Source organism: Ursus maritimus, unplaced genomic scaffold, assembly GCF_017311325.1.
Source record: "Ursus maritimus isolate PB19 unplaced genomic scaffold, ASM1731132v1 scaffold_35, whole genome shotgun sequence".
Classification (NCBI taxonomy): Eukaryota; Metazoa; Chordata; class Mammalia; order Carnivora; family Ursidae; genus Ursus; species Ursus maritimus.
The window spans coordinates 7,753,706-7,774,259 of NW_024426119.1; the positions used below are offsets into that span (position 1 = coordinate 7,753,706).

At 40.5% G+C, this 20,554-nt stretch overlaps 1 long non-coding RNA gene across 1 annotated transcript in view; it reads left to right on the forward strand.

Moving 5' to 3' along the window:
• The first annotated feature begins 782 nt into the window (after nucleotides 1–782).
• Nucleotides 783–20,554, forward strand: part of LOC103673443 — a 35,775-nt gene continuing 16,003 nt past the window's right edge. The window contains exons 1-3 of the long non-coding RNA XR_571395.2: nucleotides 783–951; nucleotides 2,659–2,739; nucleotides 12,308–20,425. This is a non-coding gene — a long non-coding RNA (uncharacterized LOC103673443). The remainder of the gene's footprint in view (nucleotides 952–2,658; nucleotides 2,740–12,307; nucleotides 20,426–20,554) is intronic.

A 20,554-nucleotide genomic window follows, 5' to 3' on the forward strand; every position in this document is an offset into this window, starting at 1 on the left:
TCTCTTAGTTGTCCTTTATCATTAGCTTCTGTAAAAATTAATACTCCTTAGCTTCATCCAAGGACTTTGGAAATTGGATCTCAGGGAGGTGCAGCCTTCGGAATCCATGCTTCTAGGAAGCAGCCCATTTGACAGCCTTAGTGGTGTTTGAGGACCTACATCTCTTAACCTGGGAGCCGCCAGGGGCACCGTTTAATACCAACTTCTAATTATCCTACCTGCCTCTCCTGGAGCAATCCCTTTAGAAAGGATCTCAAGAGCCCTACAACTGAGCATAGAAAGCAACAAAACTGTCAGTTTTAACTGACATTTGGCAGAAGGATCCTCAAAGGAAAGAAACTAATTTGTTCTGTACTGACCAGAGCTGCAAACAGCGGTCTGACGTTTGGACGTTTTACGAATGGAAACGAGTCAGACAGAATCAGATACAAACTGGAGCTATTAAATTGTCTGCCTAGGTGTGGTGTTATGTCCGGGGTTAAAAGCTCCCAGTCCGAGAATGAAATTTTTAGCAGTATAGTTGAACCTAATGGCGGCTTAAAATTGTCATGCGGCCTATCCAGACTACCTTTCCACGAAGTGACACAGCTTCTACGCGGAAATAATTTTACATTCCTAACAAGTGAAGTACAATAACATTTTCCCCCGTTACCTCAACCCTGGTACCCAATCTGACCAAAAAAAGGATCGAAAAGAGTGGGGTCGGCGCTATTGACAGACATACATTCCAACCAGCCCACAACGGGAAGAGAGTGCGCTTGCGCAAGTCGTTATCCAGTCAGGACTCAGCGGCAGAAGCGGAGGCGGGGCTTGTGGAAACGGCTGCCGCAGGGTTGGCGGACTTAGGAAGGAGCGAAGATGGCGGAGTGAGACGTGCTGGTGAGAGCCGGCCGTTGGGCCGGGGGCGGAAAGGCCCCCGGTGTGTCCAGTGCTTCTGCTGGTCGGTGCGAGGTAAGCCGAGAAGACGGGTGACGGGGAACTAGCAGGAGGTGGTGCGGCCCGGCCCAGCCCGGCCGGGGGACCGGGGCGCGCGGAGCCTGCCTGCAGCGGGCGCGGGCCTCGGCCTGGCGCGGGTTTCCTTCCGAGCTGCCCAGGGCGGCAGTACAAACCTTCCGGGGTGTGTCGCACCAACACTTCGTCCTTTACCCGCCGCTGTCCTTCTCAGTGCCTTTTTGGCTGCCTTCATGCTTTCGGCTTGTTCCTGGGTGATTGCATCCACGCGGGTGTGTATCTGCCAACCGCTGCGTCGTCCAGCGGTTTATTTTTTAAAGAATACCCTTATTTTATTGATTTATTCATATTCCTCACCTCACGGCTTCGTGTCCACTGTTTTGCCTGAGTTTCCGATATCAGTCGAGGCCCCTTGTGGCCCTTAGTAATTTGTGTCCCTGGTCCTTTGACCTTGAGATTTGGTTTAACAGGTTCTCCCCCGAGATTTTAATTTGTGTGTATCATTCACGTTCTCTTGCTACCTATCCATTCATTCCCACTCCCACCCCTCAAACTTTTAAAAGCCGAGTAAGCATCTTTGTCCTTGTATGACCTGGTAACTGCTTAATGGCGCATTAATCTCGACTGACTCGAGGTCTCGGGAGAATTCACCGTTGTTTTCCAGAATTAAAGGAGTCAGTGTACAATTTTTATTTATCATCTTAGAGATCATGAGAAAGAGTTTGGGGGAAATATTATTAGAACGTAATTTGTGTAATGTGGTGGGGTTGCCAAGTATAATACTGTCAAGTCATTTGTATTCGGTTCTTGTTTATGGGGTTTCTTTTTATAATTTGGATTTTTGTAACCCCTCATTCGGTCTTTCAGTTAAATTCTTGTAAAGTTTCCTGTTACTAAGTTTCTGAATTGGTGAAGCCTATTTAGAACTGGCATGTTAGTTGGGTCCAATTCGACTGATAGGTCATAATAGGAATGAATGTTTCTGGTGTGCTCTTTGCTGGTCCTTGATTTAGCAAAGCTGGAAATACCGGGTAAAGAAATATCTTCCTTATAAAGAGGACCTTTCTCTTGCTTTTGTCAGGAGTATTTTTTTCGATTTCATCTAGAAGAAAGAAGAAGATACATAGGGCAGAGGAAAGGAACAGAACATTCCTTCCTACCTTACAACAGAGGGGTGTGGTCATCTGTATTAAAGCAAAGGTCTTTTGTGAGAAGAGGGACGATAGCATCGTGAGATTCTTAGTGGGAACAGTGTACCATAAAACCCTGAGAACCACTGATTCAAGAGTTTTGACATCTTCATAAAATTAGTGCCAGTGCAGGTAGAGAGTAACTTCTTTCTGACTATTCCTTTTAAATAGTTTTTGATAATGATTTTTTTTAAAGATTGATTTATTTTAGAGAGGGAGAAAGGCAGAGAGCGCGGGTGAGGGGTGGCAGAGGGGGAGAATCTTTCAAGCAGACAGAGAGGAAACCCCCCCCCCCCCAGTTGGAGCCCTACGTGGGGCTAGATCCCATGAAGCAGGAGATCATGCCTGAGCGGAAACCAAGACTGGGACATTTAAATGACTGAGCCACCCAGATGCCCCATAGTGATTTTTTAAAAAAGGTCTTGGTTCATTTGAATAGTTTTGCACAAAGAAGCATATAGCACAAGTGAGGGCTGTATCCTTACTGTAATGTTGTTTTTATTTTTCCTTCTCACAGGAAGAACATTTTCTTTGCTTTCCAGGTGCTTTTGTATTCATCTTGAGAAGAAAGCAAAAATCTGAACTCAGGATTTGGCAAGTGAGTAATACTGGCTAGTGCTTCCAGATACTGTTTAAGCAGCTTGAAAAATAGCTAGATAGAAGTAGAACAGTAAGCTTCAACATAAAATGAACATCAAAAATGACTAGAATTTTTTTTTTAAGATTTTATTTATTTGAGGGGGCGCCTGGGTGGCGCAGTCGTTGAGCGTCTGCCTTCGGCTCAGGGTGTGATCCCAGCGTTCTGGGATCGAGCCCCACATCGGGCTCCCTGCTCAGTGGGAAGCCTGCTTCTCCCTCTCCCACTCCCCCTGCTTGTGTTCCCTCTCTCACTGCCTTTCTCTCTGTCAAATAAATAAATAAAATCTTAAAAAAAAAAAAAAAAAAAGAACAACAGAAATATATTGTCTCACAGCTTTGGAGATCAAACGTCCAAAATCATATTAGTAGGGCCATACTCCTCTTGAAGGTGCTAGGAAAGGATGTGTTTCAGGTCTTTCTTCTAACTTCTGGTAGTTCCTTGGCTTGTGGCAGCATGACTCCAGTCTTTACATGACATTTTCCCTGTGTGTGTGTCTGTGTCCTAAGTTCTCTTTTATGAGGACACTAGTCATGTTAGATTAGGGGCCCACTCTGCTCCAGTATGACCTCGTTTTAACTAATTATATCTGCAGCGACTCCTTTTTTTTTTTTTTTTTTTTTTAAGATTTTTGTTTATTTAACAGAGAGAGAGACAGCCAGCAAGAGAGGGAACACAATCAGGGGGAGTGGGAGAGGAAGAAGTAGGCTCCCAGCGGAGCAGGGAGCCCGATGCGGGTCTTGACCCCAGAACTCTGGGATCACGCCCTGAGCCGAAGGCAGACGCTTAACACCTGAGCCACCCAGGCACCCCTGCAATGACTCTTTGACTCTGTTTTCAAATAAGGTCACATTTTGAGGTACTAGGGATTAGGACTTCAATTTATGAATTTGGGGAGGACACAGTTCAACTCATAACATCTACTTAGTCATATACATTGATTGTATTACATGGAAATCATTCACTGTACAACTGCTTTAAGGATTAAAATATTGTATGCCACTTATAAAGGTACTTAAGAATAGTCATAATCATAGAAACAGAAAGTAGGATGGTGGTTGCCAGGGGCTTCCGGAAAGGGAAATTGGGAGTTATTATTTAATGGGGGCAGAGTTTCAGTTTTGCAAATGAAAAAAGTTCAGGAGATGAAAGGTCGTGATACCTACACAATATGAATGTACTCAGTACCACTGAACTGAACACTTAAAAAGGGTATAGATGATAAATTTTATATTATGTGTATTTTACCACAATAAAAACAAATTTTAAAAAAAGGTAAATAAAAAATTCCAACTATACAGACTGTCCCTGACTTGATGGTTCACCTTAACGATTTTTTGCCTTTTCAATGGTGTGAAAGTGGTACACATTCAGTAGAAACCATTCTTCGGGTTTTAAATTTTGATCTTTTCCCTGGATAGCGGTATGTGGTGTGATGCTTTTATGGTGCTGGACACTGGGAGCAAGCCACAGCTGTTAAGTCAGCCACATGATCCACGAGGGTAAACAGTCAATACACGTAACAACTGTTTTTCAGTACAGTATTCAATAAATTATATGAGATATTCAATAATTTATTATAAAATAGGCTTGGGTTAGATGATTTTGCTCAACTGTAGGCTAATGTAAGTGTTCTAAACACATTTAAGGTGGGCTAGGCTAAGTGATGAGGGTTAGTAGGTTAGGTGTATTAAATGCATTTTTGACAGGATATTTTCAACTTAGGATGGGTTTAGCAGATCATAAGGAAGATCTATATTACCACATACAAAAGAAAAGGAATAACGGGGGGCGCCTGGGTAGCGCAGTCGTTAAGCGTCTGCCTTTGGCTCAGGGCATGATCCCGGCGTTCCGGGATCGAGTCCCACATTGGGCTCCTCCGCTGGGAGCCTGCTTCTTCCTCTCCCACTCCCCTGCTGTGTTCCCTCTCTCGCTGGCTGTCTCTCTGTCATATAAATAAATAAAATCTTTAAAAAAAAAAGAGAGAAAAGGAATAAAGGAATAAAAACTGCTGGGACAAATTTAGGTGATAGAGTCTTTATCATATGCTTATAGAACAGAGGCTTTGTTGCTTGAATTTATAACCTTAATTAAATCCAGGTAGATGGAGGGCGCCTGGGTGGCTCAGTTGGTTAAGTTTCTACCTCTTGGTTTTAGGGTCCTGAGGTTCAGCCCCACGTTGGGCACTGTGCTGATTGGGATTCTCTCTCTCCATCTCTCCCACTGCTTGTGCGTACCTTGTCTGCACTCACTCTCTCTCTCTCTCTCAAATAAATAAGTCTTTTTAAAAATAAATAAATCCAGGTAGATAGTAATAGAAACTTGACATTGGCATAGCACAATATCGGTAACAATTTAAATATCTACCTGCAGGGAACTGATGTAAATAAATGTAGGTGCTTCTGTACTTAAAGGGTAGCTTTGGGATGCCCAGGTGGCTCAGTCGGTTAAGCGTCTGTCTTTGGCTCCGGTCATGATCTCCGGGGTCCTGGGATTGAGCCCTGAGTTGGGCTCCCTGCTCAGTGGGGAGTCTGCTTCTCCCTCTCCATTTTCCCCTCCCCCTACTTTCTCACTTGCTCTCTCTCAAATCTTTTTTTTTTTTTTTAAGGTAGCTTTAATTCTGATACAGAATGATCACTAATACACATTAAAAGGAAAAGCAAGGTGCAGAACATGGTGTATAGTATACTTTTATTTGTAGGGGGAAATTAAATCTACTTACACAGATGTTATGTAGCTATAGAATATCTAAAAGGATATGGAATTGGGTGATGGGCATTAAGGAGGGCAGGTGATGTGATGAGCACTGGGTGTTATATGCAACTGATGAATTATTGAACTCTGCATCTGAACTGTCATGAAAATACATCTGTACATCTGTTAATGATGTACTATATGTTGGCTAATTTAATTTAAATAAAAATAAAAGGATATGGGAGAAACGTTGTATATCCTATTGTACCTTTTCCCGTTACGTGCTTTTGTTACCTATTCAAGTAAATAATTAAAATTTTCAAAGAAAGGAAGCACTCAGTAAATGTTGAATGACGAAGCAGTTAAAAGTTTTGCTCAGGCAGTGATTTTACATTAGTAGAGCCTATCCATATCTGGGGGCAGAAACTGTCCAATAGGCCCAGCACTATTTTAATGAGACACTTAAAAACTTAACTGGAATGATAAGGATATCCATTGTGTTTTGTAAAATGTGTTCTGAATTTACATAGCAAAGTAAGAAAGGAGAATTTTTATTTTTTAAGAAGAGTAATTAACTCCCATGATATATCATTCTTTCTGTCCTTAGAGGAAGCAAAGTGCATTAGTTATTTAATGATGTGTAACAGATTACCCAAAATTTTAGTGGATTAAAACAACAGTAAACAGGTATTATCTCTTACAGTTTATGTGGGTCACGAGTTAACAGAGCTGTTTCACACTGGGGCTTTCTGGCTTAGGTTCTCTTCTAAGGTTGCAGTCAGGATATTGGCTGGGGTGGCAGTTACCTAATTCCACGGTGGCTCCTTCACGTGGCTGGTAAATTCATGCTGGTGGTGGAAAGCCTCTGTTCCTTCCAGTGTCAGCCTCTTCCAAGGCTGCTTGAATGTCCTCATGATACAGCATCTGGCTTCTCCCAGAATAAGCAGTTCAAGAGAACAGTGCAGAAGTCATAGCCGCATCTATGACCTTGTCTCAGAGTCCCTCATCATTACTTCTTGCTCACTCAGTTGGTCCCTCTCTTGACACCAGCTAGTGTACTGTAAGACAGCTCTGACACTAACCATCCAGAGTTAATGCAGACCCCACAAGTCAGAGGCCCCGTTCCCAACAAGACTGCCCTCACTTTAGTCTTTGTGGGTTTTGTGGTGGTGGTGGTGGTTTTTTGGTTTTTGTTTTTTTAATTATGTAGGCTCCATGCCCAACGTAATGCTTGAACTTACGACCCTGAGATGAAGAATCACATGCCCCGTGGACTGAGCCAGCCAGGTGCCCCAAGACCGCCCTCACTTTAGAAGACAGCCACACTTAGGAGGATTCCCAGGCCACCTGCACTTCTGATCAACTGGCTGCAAATTCAAGGGTTCTCACAACCCTGTCAGAACTGAATTTTGGTTTCATTGGTTTTCTCTGTTCTTCTAATCTTTTATTTATTTCTGCTCTGATACTTATTTTTTCCTTCATTCTTGCTAGCTTTGGGTTTAGTTTATTCTTTCTCTAGTTCCTTAAGGTGTAAAGTTAGGTTGCTGATTTGAGATCTTTCTTTTTTTTTAATGTAAGCATTTATAGCTCTAAAATTCCCTCTTAGCACTGCTTTACTGCAGCCTGTAAGTTTTGGTTTGTCGTGTTGTTTTCGTTTATCTCGAGGTATTTTCTAATTTCCCTTGTCATTTTCTGTTTGACCCCTTAATTATTTAGGACTCTGTTGTTTAATTTCTACTGGCTCATTTACTGTGAATTCCAAGGATTTAGAGTTTCCCTCCCACGACAAAGGCCAGCCAAAATCTTTATCATACCCTGATTCATTGTTAGAGGAGACTGTAGGAGGGTGTGAATACCAGGAGGCAGCAGTAACTGGGGCGCATCTTGGAAGCTGACTACACCCAGAGTTATTTGAGACAGGTATGGCTAGCCCAAGTACTACATTAAAAATTCTGATTTCCCTTTCTGTCCTCCCAGTTAGTCAGATTTTCTTTCTTTTTTTTTTTTTTAAGATTTTATTTATTCATTTGACAGAGAGAGACAGCCAGCAAGAGAGGGAACCACAAGCAGGGGGAGTGGGAGAGGAAGAAGCAGGCTCCCAGCGGAAGAGCCTGACGTGGGGCTCGATCCCAGAACTGCAGGATCACGCCCTGAGCCGAAGGCAGACACTCAATGACTGAGCCACCCCCGCGCCCCAGTCAGATTTTCTAATACAAAGTTATTTTATTTATATAATCAGTAGCACTAAACGAGTGACCTCAGAGACCTAGAAGTGCCTAGTAAGTCATCAGCTTTATGGGGATATATTTGAAATTTTGTAGGTCAGTGTGTATAGTTTTGGTTTCCTCACTTAACTGTAGAACCTGTTTATTTACAATTGAACTCATGTTGGCTAAATGTATTTAACAGCCCTGCTCTTCACTCATTTATTCAACAAATTTTTATCAAGTGGTTACCTGGGTCACATGCTTAGTCTGGGTGCTTGGGATTCGTTTTTGAACAAAACAGTTTCCTTCCTGATGGAGCTTACATGTTATGTTATGTTATTTATTAAATATTTTATTTTTAAGTAATCTCTACACTCAATGTGGTGCTCAGACTCAGCCCTCAGATCAAGAGTCGCACGCTCCACCGACTGAGCCAGCCAGGCGCCCCAGGAGCTTACATTTTAGACAAGACAGTAAATGAGAAACATAATAAATACCTTATTAGATACTGTTACATGCTATGGATAAAAGGAAAAGTAGATCGGGTAAAGGGAAATGGTAGAAGTGTGTCTGTAGATGGAGGGGCGCCTGGTTGGCACAGCGGTTAAGCGTCTGCCTTCGGCTCAGGGCGTGATCCCGGCGTTGTGGGATCAAGCCCCACGTCAGGCTCCTCCACTATGAGCCTGCTTCTTCCTCTCCCACTCCCCCTGCTTGTGTTCCCTCTCTCGCTGGCTGTCTCTATCTCTGTCGAATAAATAAATAAAATCTTTAAAAAAAAAAAAAAGTGTGTCTGTAGATGGGATGCAGGGACAGTATAATCTTAAAGGGGCTCAAAGCAGGCCTCACTGAGAAAATGACATTTAAGTAAAGACTTGAGGTGAGGGGCCTAGTTATGTGGATACTTGGGGAAGGGTCCTCTCACAAAGGGAACAACCAGTACAAAAGCTATAAGGTTGGAGTATGCCTGACATTCCAGGAAGAGCAAGGAGTCCAGTGTGCTTGGAGCACATGATGGAGGAGGAGATAGAAATAGAGTTGGGGTCAGAAGAGATCTGGTGGAAGATCTTAAGGGGAATTGTACGTCATGGTCAGGAACTATGGCTTTCCTACTAAGCAGCTACTATTCATTCACTTTTCAATAGGTCTACAGTTTGTGATCCAAATTTGTGTTTAGAGTGAATAAAATTGAATGGTGACTGAGTGAAAGGGAAATTGGGTATTTTGGGTTTTTTGTTTGTTTGTTTGCTTTTTGAAGATTTTATTTGAGAGAGAGTGAGAGAGGACGAGTGGGGGAGTGGCAGAGGGAGAGGGAGAAGCAATCTCCCCACTGAGTAGGGAGCCCAATGTGGGACTTGATCCCAGGACCCTGGGATGATGAGCTGAGCCAAAGGCAGAGACTTACCCGACTGAGTCACCCAGGCCTGAAATTGGGTGTTTTGAAGAGAAAATAAGCTTATGATATTCTAGCATTTTTGCCTCATATAAAGATATAGATTTGGGGTGGTGGGAGGTGAGGTTTATATATGATGAATGTATACATTTTTATTAGTAGGTTCCCTGTTAGGAACAGGTGCTCGTCTTGGTGCTTATTTGGTTTACATAGAATTGTTTTAGCATATTTCCTCCTGGAAGGAACTAGCTTGTATTTTCTTTCCCCCTCAACGTTACTGCTAGTTATCTTGCCATTAGAATTGAACTGCAGGGGATGCCTGAGTGGCTCAGTTGGTTAAGCATCTGCCTTCACCTCAGGTCATGATCCCAGGGTCCTGGGGTCAAGTTCTGCATCCGGCTCCTTGCTCAGTGGGGAGCCTGCTTCTCCCCCTTTCTCTGCTGCTTGCTCTCTCTCTCTCTCAAATAAATAAATAAAATCATAAAAAAATATATTAATAATTGAACTGCAGAACAGTCTAATGGCTGGTGCAAGCTTTGAATTGGCCTGTGTAAGCTTACATAACGAAACAGCTCTGTTGCCCATGGTGTTCTAAAGGGCCTTCTGTGGATCTTCTCTTTTTTTTTACCCTTACTTCTGCTGCTTTTGCAACAAAATGCAAATTCTGTAATTCTCTTCCTCCTCATTTGATTCTGAATTAATTTACATTTGCCTTTATTTTAATTCCAGTAAACATACAGTGTTGCATTAATTTCAGATGTACAGTACAGTGATTTAGCAATTCCATACATCACCCAGTGCTCATTACGACACATGTTCTCCTTAATCCCCATCACCTATTTCACCCATCCTGCCACCCACCTCCCCTCTGGTAAGCGTCAGTTTGTTCTCTATAGTAAAGAGTCTGTTTCTTGGTTTCTCTCACTCTCTCTCTGTTCTTTGCTCATTTGTTTTGTTTCTTAAATTCCACATATGAGTGAAATCATAGGTATTTTGTCTTTCTCTGATTTATTTCACTTAGCATTATAATCTTTTTTTTTTTTTAAGATTTTTATTTATTTATTCGACAGAGAGAGACAGCCAGTGAGAGAGGGAACACAAGCAGGGGGAGTGGGAGAGGAAGAAGCAGGCTTCCAGCAGAGGAGCCTGATGTGGGGCTCGATCCCATAACGCTGGGATCACGCCCTGAGCCGAAGGCAGACGCTTAAGGACTGAGCCACCCAGGCGCCCCTATTTCACTTAGCATTATTCTCTTTAGCTCCATCCATGTTGTTGCAAATGGCAAGATTTCATTCTTTTTGGCTTATTCAGCTTTTTGGCCTTTTGACTTTCATTCAGCTTATGGCTGAATAATATTTTATTGTGTATGTATATATACCTTATCTTCTTTATTCATCTATCAATGGACACCTAGGCTGCTTCCTAATTTGGCTATTGTATATAATGTTGTTGTAAACATAGGGGTATATGTGTCCCTTTGAATTAGTGTTTTTGCATTTTTGGGGTAGATACCCAGTAGTGCAATTACTGGATTGTAGGGTAGTTTCATTTTTAACTTTTGAGGAACCTCCACACTGTTTTGCACAGTGGCTGCACCAGTTTGCAGTCCTACCAACAGTGCAAGAGGGCTCCTTTTTCTCCACATCCTCGCCAACACTTGTTTCTTATGTTTTTTATTTTGGCCATTCTGACTGGTGTGAGGTGATACCTCATTGTAGTTTCGATTTGCATTTCCCTGATAACGAGTGATGTTGAGTATCTTTTCATGTGTCTTTTGGCCATCTGTATGTGGTCTTTGGAGAAATGTCTGTTCATGTCTTCTGCCCATTTTTTAATTGGATTTTGGGGGGTTTTGGTGTTGAGTTTTATCAGTTCTTTATATTTTGGATACTAACCCTTTATTGGGTATGTCATTTGTAAATATATTCTCCCATTCAGTAGGTTGCCTTTTAGTTTTGTTGATTGTTTCCTTTGCTGTACAGAAGCTTTTTATTTGGATGTAGTCCCAATAATTTATTTTTCTTTTATTTCCCTTGCTGTAGACCTATCTAGAAAAATACTGCAATGGCTGATGTCAGAGACATTACTGCCTGTGTTCTCTTCTAGGATTTTTATGGTTTCAACTCTCACATTTAGGTCTTTAATCCATTTTGAGTTTATTTTTGTTTATAGTGTAAGAAAGTGGTCCAGTTCCATTCTTTTGCATGTAGCTTTCCAGTTTTTCCAACACCACTTATTGAAGAGATTGTCTTTTTCCCATTGAACATTCTTTCTGGCCTTGTTGAGGATTAATTGGCTGTATAATTGTGGGTTTATTTCTGGATTTTCTATTCTATTGATCTATGTGTCTATTCTTGTGCCAGTACCATACTCTTTTGATTACTACAGCTTTGTAATTAAAAAAAATTACATATTTGAGAGAGAGAGCACGTGTGCGAACCGGTGAGGGGCAGAGGGAGAGGGAGAGAGAGAATGTCAAGTATACTCTGAGGCCGACACGTTCTGTCTCACGACCCTGAGATCATGACCAGAGCTGAAATCAAGAGTCGGATGCCCTATCCGACTGAGCCACCCAGGAACCCTTGGACATGTGTATCTCTTATTCTAGGATACAAGTTTTTGCATAAATCTAACTTTTTTGTATTGTGTTTATGTATTTTTTCTGACTGTTGCTGCTTTTCTGATGACAATACTGAATTTGGTGTTATGGTTGAACATTTTCTTTTAGTGTATAATCTAAAATATATTTTCTTTCTATGTGTTATTATTTTTATTTTTTTAAAGATTTTATTGATTTATTTGACAGAGAGAAAGACAGCCAGTGAGAGAGGGAACACAAGCAGGGGGAGTGGGAGAGGAAGAAGCAGGCTCCCAGGGGAGGAGCCAGATGTGGGGCTCGATCCCAGAACGCCAGATCACTCCCTGAGCCGAAGGCAGATGCTTAACGACTGAGCCACCCAGGTGCCCCTTAAAGATTATATCTATTTGAGAGAGAGAGAGAAGCAGCGGGAGGAGAGGCAGAGGGAGAGGGAGAAGCAGGCTCTCCACTGAGCAGGGAGCCAGACGTGGGACTCAATCTCAGGATCCTGAGATCATGACCTGAGCCAAAGGCAGATGCTTAACTGACTGAGCCACCCAGGCACCCCTCTATGTGTTTTTAAATATCATTCTTAAAAGTGAGCTCATGCAGAAGTACCTGCCTTAACCTCCCTGTTTTTAATTTATTTTGTATTTCTAGGTATTCTGTGTTGTCTCCTGGAGTGGGTGGTCCTGCTATCCAGCCACTTTCCCTACTCTTGAAACGTGGGATCTCTTCTCTACACGTTTTACCTCCATGATTTGGATTGGAAAAGGCTGCGTTTGTGTTCCACTTCTCTGATTCAACATTGAGAAGCTCTTAGGATGCAGCTGGCGTGCTGAGTTCTCCAGGAAGAAAGAAGCAACTGACATGCATGTTCTGCTTTTTACTTCATTATAAAGAAATTATTTTGGAAGCTGAGGCTGATGTTTAATTTGAAACAGGTGCTTAGATGTCGGTGTTTATGAATTCTTTACCTTTTCTTCCAAACAAGAAGACTAAATAAATAGCAAGTATGGATGACATCAGGTTGTTTTTTTTTTTTTAATGTCTTCCAGTTTCAGCCACTGTCATAAGCACAATTGAATCTGCAAGGAGTAAATTCCAAATATGTGTTCTAATATGAAATGAAAGAGATGCTTAAAAACTACAGATATTAAATATCTAAATCCTAACTCATCCTTTGAAGTACATTTGCTGGAAAAGAACAAAGGTTCAATTTTGCAATAAAACATTTGATGTTATAAAGAAGTATAAAGACAAGATAATGCAAAGGTTAACAGAGTCCCTGTAAAATACATATGTTTACGTGTGTAAATCTATGTTTTGGATGAGAAGAGGGATTTTTCTCCTAGAGAAGGAAGCTGTTGTTGGCTTCCTTCTCAGAAGTCTTTGGACATTTCATATTTTTAAATGATTTTTCATTTTTCTAAGGAAGGACCACATTGTACATTTGCTTACCCTATGAATGCATGCTTGGGTTTACTGAAAGGTTGGAAAAGGAAACAAAACAGCTTCAAGTCCAGTGATGGAACCCTGTTCACCTCCCTCAGATGAGAAGCTCCTATATTGCAAATTACTTCATTCTTTTTTGTGGACTCTTACGTAGCACTTGAGACTTGATTTTCCATGCTGCTAAGGCAGGAACAAGTGTGGCTTAAGTGGTTTTTCTGTTTAGAAAATATGGTGGATCCTCTAGTCTGACCTGCATTCAACTTTGGGCGTGGAGGAATGGGGGGAGAAAAGAAAAGTTTCAAGAGAATTCCTTTCTCCTGAGAAAAAGAAGCAAAAATGCCTTATGCAGCTCCATCTGACTTTATGGCATTTTACATTCTGTAGCTCCAGTTTTCTAAAAACATAAATAACTCTGTTCCTTTGACCCAAGATGGGTACTCAGATGTTTGGTTTATTTTTTTAGGTGAGGTGTAATGTTAGGCTGTAAAGTCTGGGACTCAGGTAACTTTCCCCAGTTGGAACTGAACTTTTTCATCAGAGAATGGACTTCAGTGGCAGTGTTCCCACATTTGTGGTTGATTTAGAAGAAATTCGGGGCTGGATAAAACCTCAGACAAGAAAAGTAATTCAATAAAAATACGGATCTTCCTTCTCCTTAAAACTTACACCATGTGATGAACAGACTATGGTGTGAAGCTATTCTTTCTTCCAAATCAACAGAGGACCACTGTATGAATTGTCAGGTCTTTATGTAAGAAGAAGGAAACTATGAGTCTTTGTGAGAAAGAATTTGAAACTTCTTAGATGCACTTAAGAACAAATTGTCTTAGATCATATCTGTGATTTAGGGAATTTGCCTACGGTCACACATGCTGTGATGCTAAAAACGTAGTGTAGATTTACCAAATTTAGCAGTAATAGAAATGGCCAAAAATGGGAATTGTTGAGCACTCTTAATGATTAGTTAAGTTGGTCAACCTATTTGAATTGGCATAAGAAAGCTTTTTAGTAAAATAATTACATAATACAGGTAAAATATAATTTCCTTTGAGGGCACATACTGAGTGGTAAAGCATAGAAGTAACTTTGGGTAAAGGTAACTTAAATGTTTCTCTAAGTAACTTCTCAGCCAACTTCCTGGTACTTTCTTTTACTGTGTTGGAATTGTTAAAGACAGAAAGGAACCTACGTACATGAGTCCCCATCGGTGTGTTGAGAATTTATATCTTTAGTTGTCTGTTATTCTTCTTCCCCATGTCCTTTTTGCAGTGTGTTGGGTAGGACCATTGGCAGGGGATAGGGACTTAATACTGTCAGCACCAGTGAAACCATCTCTGGCCCATTTGTTTGAGTATGTATCAGACTCCTCTTCTCCAGTTGCTTTGTATTTTTTATTTCACAGCTAAAAGGACCACTGTTGAATGCTCTCGTTCAGATTGTTCTTTGCATCTTTAATGGTTGTCACCAGATAGCATCTAACAAAATGGGTCTGTGCCAGGTGTACTAGCCCAGTGTTTACCTAATACACCTACATTTTCCCCCCTGACTGTTTTGTCCCCTTCTTGATGGGAAAAGCTGTAATTTTAGGCAGGACTACACCTCAATCAGTAGCTGTGCCTACTTCTTCCCTTTGCTTATCCATGTCAGCTGGCAGTTTTTCTTTTGAAAAGTTAAACAAAAACGGGATAGGTGCAATAGAAATATATATATATGTATATTTTAATACTTGTGGACAAATGTTACAAGTTGTTTAAGAACAACAAAATCACCAATGTCTTCCATTTTGAGATGTGTATAGTTTTGTAAGCATTAGTGCTTGGTAGCATATTGTAGTGTCATGTTAGGAGTTAGTGCATGAGCCTAGTAATAATTTAAACTTCAGGATGATAACCAATAGTGTAAAATGAGTGGAAAATTTTTTCATAAATATCGGAATCATGATATTCTCCCTGGGGAAAGGAGATTAAGGCCAAAAAGACTCATTTATGAATAGGACTGTGGGATCACAGTGTAAAATACTGTGTTTGAGGATATTTAAGCTTTCTCTGAGGTAGCTGGAAACCAGCTGCCTTCGTGTCTTATGAAACCTCAAATCAAAATGAGGCCCCATTTCATGATTCTACTTTTGTTCTCTTAGTTTGAGATGAGATTGTTCTTATGCTGTTTTCACACGGCGTGTCTTGTAGGTTTATTATTTAATCCACTCCTTTTGCATCAAGAAATTATTTTTTATTTTGCATGTCTTACTAAGATGCTGTGTTAGTTGAGTGCTTTTCTAATCTGCAGACCATTACCATTTCCTGTCTGCGGCATGCTGATTGTTATCGAAGGACACTGGTCAGAGGTTCAGTGTCCTACATTAATTTGTCACGGGCTTTTCCTATTTCACTATCTGAATTGTGTGTTGATGGGATCCCAGACCTTTTCACAAGAATTGGAATGTAGCTAGATGGAGCCTAAGCAGGTTGCCATGTAATAACTATGTATTTTGCTTGGTTAGAGTGAGCCACCTCAGACAACTTTTACCTTTCTGCTTGTAAAAATAAAAGTTGTTTGTTCTGAAAGCGTAAGGTAGCTTTCCGTGGAAAAATTCCTACCTCTAAAAGCTGCCTTGAGAACTTGGAAAGGGCAGTTTTCTGAGGTGATTTTTAAATCTCAGTATTAGGAGAGTTCAGGATTTATTGACACTGATTCTACAGTTCCCATGATAGGAAATGCAAAAACTAGTGTGGTGTGTCTCAGGACACAAGCCAACTTAAACAAATAGACTCTGCAGCGGCAGATATCCAGGGACCCAGGTTTAGATTCTCATAGTGTACTTCAAGTATTTGTACTCTTGGCTCTAGTAGTTTAGTGCCTGGGAGAATCCATTTCCAAAAAGCATTTAAATATTTTTAAAAATACCTCTGAAAAGGTAATGAATGCAAAATAGCACAGTATATAGGAAAGGATCTTTCCTTTTGCAAAAAAAATAAAAGCCATAAAACGAATAATAATTTTCAAGAGGTAGAATTTTAGTAGCAATAACAGTTTTGCATGTATAGTAAATTGTATTAGCAAAGTTGTACAATAGAGTAAATATTACTACTTGAGTTGGCGAAGCTCTGTGATCAACAGAGTTGCACAAAAGGAAGATGTTTTAGGCAAAGAACATATAAAAGGTACTTTAAAAACTGAATGTATATGAATATATCATTGTGTGAGAAATAGCAACTTTTGTGTAAGTTAGAGACCCTGTTTGTTTCCTAAAGCAGAGGGTTAGAGCCATTGAATGAAATTTTTCTAGTGGTTAACCTGGAAGCAAATGTACTCCTACTGATGTAGCCCCACTGAGGCCGTCGTGTGGGGATTGTGCTTGCGATATTTTTTTCAGCAACAGGCATTTATGGACTAGCATACTTTGTGCTCTGTCACCTTTTCTTTTCTCCTTTAGTTCTCTGGGTGCATTTTAAAAATGGAAAAGTTTGTTGTGTATGTGTGTTTGGGTTAAAAACAAACCAAGAACTTGGATAGCTGGCTTTTCCTTATGCCTGTGGTTAGTTTAGGGGTGTTAGAATTTAAAGATGTAAAGCAAAGGATCGAAGGGAATAGCCAAAGACAGCATGTTGGTTTTATAAACCTTGTCTGCTATACATGTGCTGAGGACTTTGGTCTTACTTTAAATAAGAGCCCAGCAAACTAGTTTCTTGATCCAAGGAATCTCACACCTCACATCAGGTTATAATAGTGGAATGGAAGGTGATTTCTTAACTCCCTTTTACCTTGTGTTCATTTTGGCCATTTAGCACCTTGAAGGTCCCTGAACAGATTGTGTCTGTGTTCCCGTTTTCCCAAGGAAAAAACTAAAAGTGGAGTGGATTTAAGAAAATAGTGCCTCTTGAATATTTAATTCTTATATGGCAACTCCAGAGGATAGGGAGAAGTCTCTTATATTAAATTGATTATAGCTCCTCTTTAAATGTCCTACGCCATCAGTTGGTGTTAGAGACATTGGAATAACCAAGCAATATTCAGTCATCTGCGCGATCATGAGGACACCGCTGTGTATTATAGTGACAACAATTTAGTTACTTACTTAAAGACTACCCTTAACAGCCACGTTAATAGTTTTAAATGCTAAAATGTGCTACAAGTTTTTGTAGTCTCTAAGTATGCGGTTATTACTTTTCAATGTTGTTGTGGTCTCATGTTTACTTTTTGTGTACCTGTGATATGCAAAATACGAAGAGACCCTTGGCCTCCAGGAGTTTACATTCTCATGGTGCTGCTGGTGCAAGCAAATTACTTCTAGTTTATTCAGAACATTGCTTGGCTATTAACCATACCCTATTTGGAAGAATCCCTTGGCCGATAGTTTTCAAAAAGAAGTCTGTGCTAAATTTCAGGGCATTGATTTTGAGTTTACATTATATCAGCTCTGCTGTTCATAAACTCCTTTTCCGCAGGGGGCTGTGCAGATAAAATTCATTAATGTGAATCAGAAACTATTCTGCCTAAGAGCATCTTCACCATCGCTCTGCCGCCTATGCTCTTCTGTGCTGTAGCTGTCAGTAAATGGCCAAGAAAACTTAATGCTCCAAAAGACTGTACATCTTTGAATTCTCTTTCTTTTCCCAGAGTTTTTACATCATTCTGTATCCAAAAGGGCCAGGATTCGCAATTAAGCCTTTTGTAACTAAGTAGTGGTCCTGATTTTAGCCTTTTTGTGTGTGACTTTGTACCTCTGTTCTGAAGCAGCGTTGTGATGTGGAGCACCTGCCCTGCCTGCATTTCTAAGCAATCACTTTATTAACCCACATCTTCAGTTGAAACTTTGCATGTATCTTTGTCGTTTCCCCTAATTCCTCTGAATCAGGGGGTCTTTTCTGCATGTTTATTAAAACTGGGTCTGCATGAAAGTGCAAGCAATAGTGGCAGGCCCAGAGCTCTGATTTTAGAGGACTAATATTCTAATGCATGATTGAAAATGTGCAGTGTTATGTGGTGACTAGTAGATATATATACATATGCATTTATTAATGAAGCAATAGAAACTTGAACCAATAGCCTGAATTTACTGTTTGGATTATTAGGTTTCATTTTCTAATTAAAGATTATCTTAACTTCCATTGAAAATGGGAGCTAGAAGATAAACAGGGGCAACCACAAGACATTCAAACTGTCAGGAATAGAGAGCATGACATTGCTCACCCTCTAACCTCTTGCCTGGTTCCCTTAGTCCCCAAGCATGTTTAAAAACCAAACAAAGGCACAGACTAAGCATGTTGAATAAATAAGCTGCTATGGCTATAATAATCAGAAAGGTGCAGAGTTTCAGAAAGGCTACGAAAGTAGGAAATTACCGGTGTAGAGTATATAAAATAACTAAGTATGGGGTTTATCTGATAAAATTTATGTGGCTTAAGTTTGGATCTCTTAAAACTAGTATCTTGGAAGTGAATGGAAGCAATATGCATACAGTTCAGACGTTCCAGGATTTTCAGATAACCAGCCAACTCTTCTGGATGGTACTGGTACTGATCAGCCATATGGTTCCCTGCAGCAAAGGAGACCGCTGCATTTTGTGGAAACAGTGCTAAAAATACTGACAAATCTGTGGTTTGGGTTCTCTTTTGTTATTGTATTATATAAATGTTTTGTTTTTAAATTCTTATAGCCAGGGCTTTATCCATGATATTTTGCTCAGGCTGCATAATTTGTTGCCTAAAGCCTTCGATGCCAGGTAAACAGGAGCAGGTTTTCCCACTTTTGGAAAAAAGAAAAACCTTGCCATTTATTTCCGTACTTGTTGAAGAAAATAGATCAGTTTATTGTGGTAGCTTAAAATTTTTGAGATGTCCTGACTTTGAAATAACCCTATTAAGTGCAAATGATCGTGACAAATAATATACAAATGGAATTCATAGGTGAGTAGTGTAAACAGAAGAGAATTCAGAGTTAGACTAGATGATTCTCACTAGGCCCCTCCCAGGTTTCCTGTTCTATGATTGAAAAGTAATTTTTCTTAAGTCATCTTAACCTGTTTTCTTTGGAGTGGGATTTCACTCCATATGCCTTTGGGAAGGTTTAAGTGTAAGTGGTAGCTTTCCAGTAGTTCAGAACTGAATTAGACTTAACAGTCATTGCAGTGTTTAGTCTCCACTTAAGTACAGGAAGTGAGATATCATTTCCCATTTGCAAATTTTCTCCTTGTCACTTAACTGACTTCCTCTGCCAACCAGTGAAACCAGTAAAGATATAAGGAAGGAGTTTCTCTCAACTCTGTCCCTTTATTCCACAAAAGTGTGTAGTTAAAAACTAAACCTCACAGATTTCTCTAGGAACTTTTACTCCTAAATCTTTAAAATCAAAATAGATATCGTAAGGTTACAATTTTCAAAAGGTTTTGTCTCCCTTAGTGATAGTAAGCCATGCCATCAATTTTCCTCCCGGGGGTAAAAACTGTATTCTGGCAATACGTTATCGTCAGTCCTTAAATAACAGTAGTAGTCTTGGCACTTACCTGAAAACCACCCATCACTTACAGAGTCATATTAGAGTATCATTCACGGATTTTTATTTACTGTCCTATAAGTACAGTTGTTGCTCTTATGTTTTTACTAGCTGTTCTGTATTTTCTTCATTGCATCATTGGTATATAATGTAAAAAAAGAATTTCATTGAATGTTTATAAAGTATTACAAAAGGCAGCTTTTTAATCTATGCATCCTTGGAATTTCAGAAATTTTATTCTTTGATGTAAAAGGGAACTGCTATACGAGTTGGAAACTCTGCACCTGTGTGTGTGTGTGTGTGTGTGTGTGTGTGTGTGTGTTCGTGTGCATATTTTGGCAATAAAGCAGCATGGACTGAGAATGCACTGAAACTTCACTGTGTTACTCATTACTTGGAATGGGTAATTTTTTTAAAAACTTTTTTTTTTATGATTTTATTTATTGTCAGAGAGAGGCAGGGAGAGAGCATAAGCAGGGGCAGCAGCAGGCAGAGAGAGAAGCAGGCTCCCCGCTGAGCAAGGATTCCCGATGCGGGACTCGATACCAGGACCCTGGGATCATGACCTGAGCCAAAGGCAGATGCTTAACTACCCAGGTGCCCCAAAATAGGTAATTTCTAATAATGCAGTAGATTACTGAGATGGGAGGAGCCAAGCCAGAGACCTGGGCTGAGGTAGGCTCTAGATGTCAGAAAAGGCCAAAGATCTGGGCGTTGATACCAAGTTGCAGCAGTCTCTGCTGTAGTCCGAGGGAAGTGGCAGCCATGTGAACAGAGGCACTCCATTTAAACTTAACGTCATTCCCACCTTCAGGGCCAACCTTATGCTAGGTAAGAGCAAATCTTTAGTTGGTTTTTTTGTTTTTATTTTTTAAGATTTTATTAGCACAAGCGGGTGGAGAAGCTGAAGGAGAGACTCCTGGTTGAGCAGGGAGCCTGACATGGGGCTCAATCCCAGGA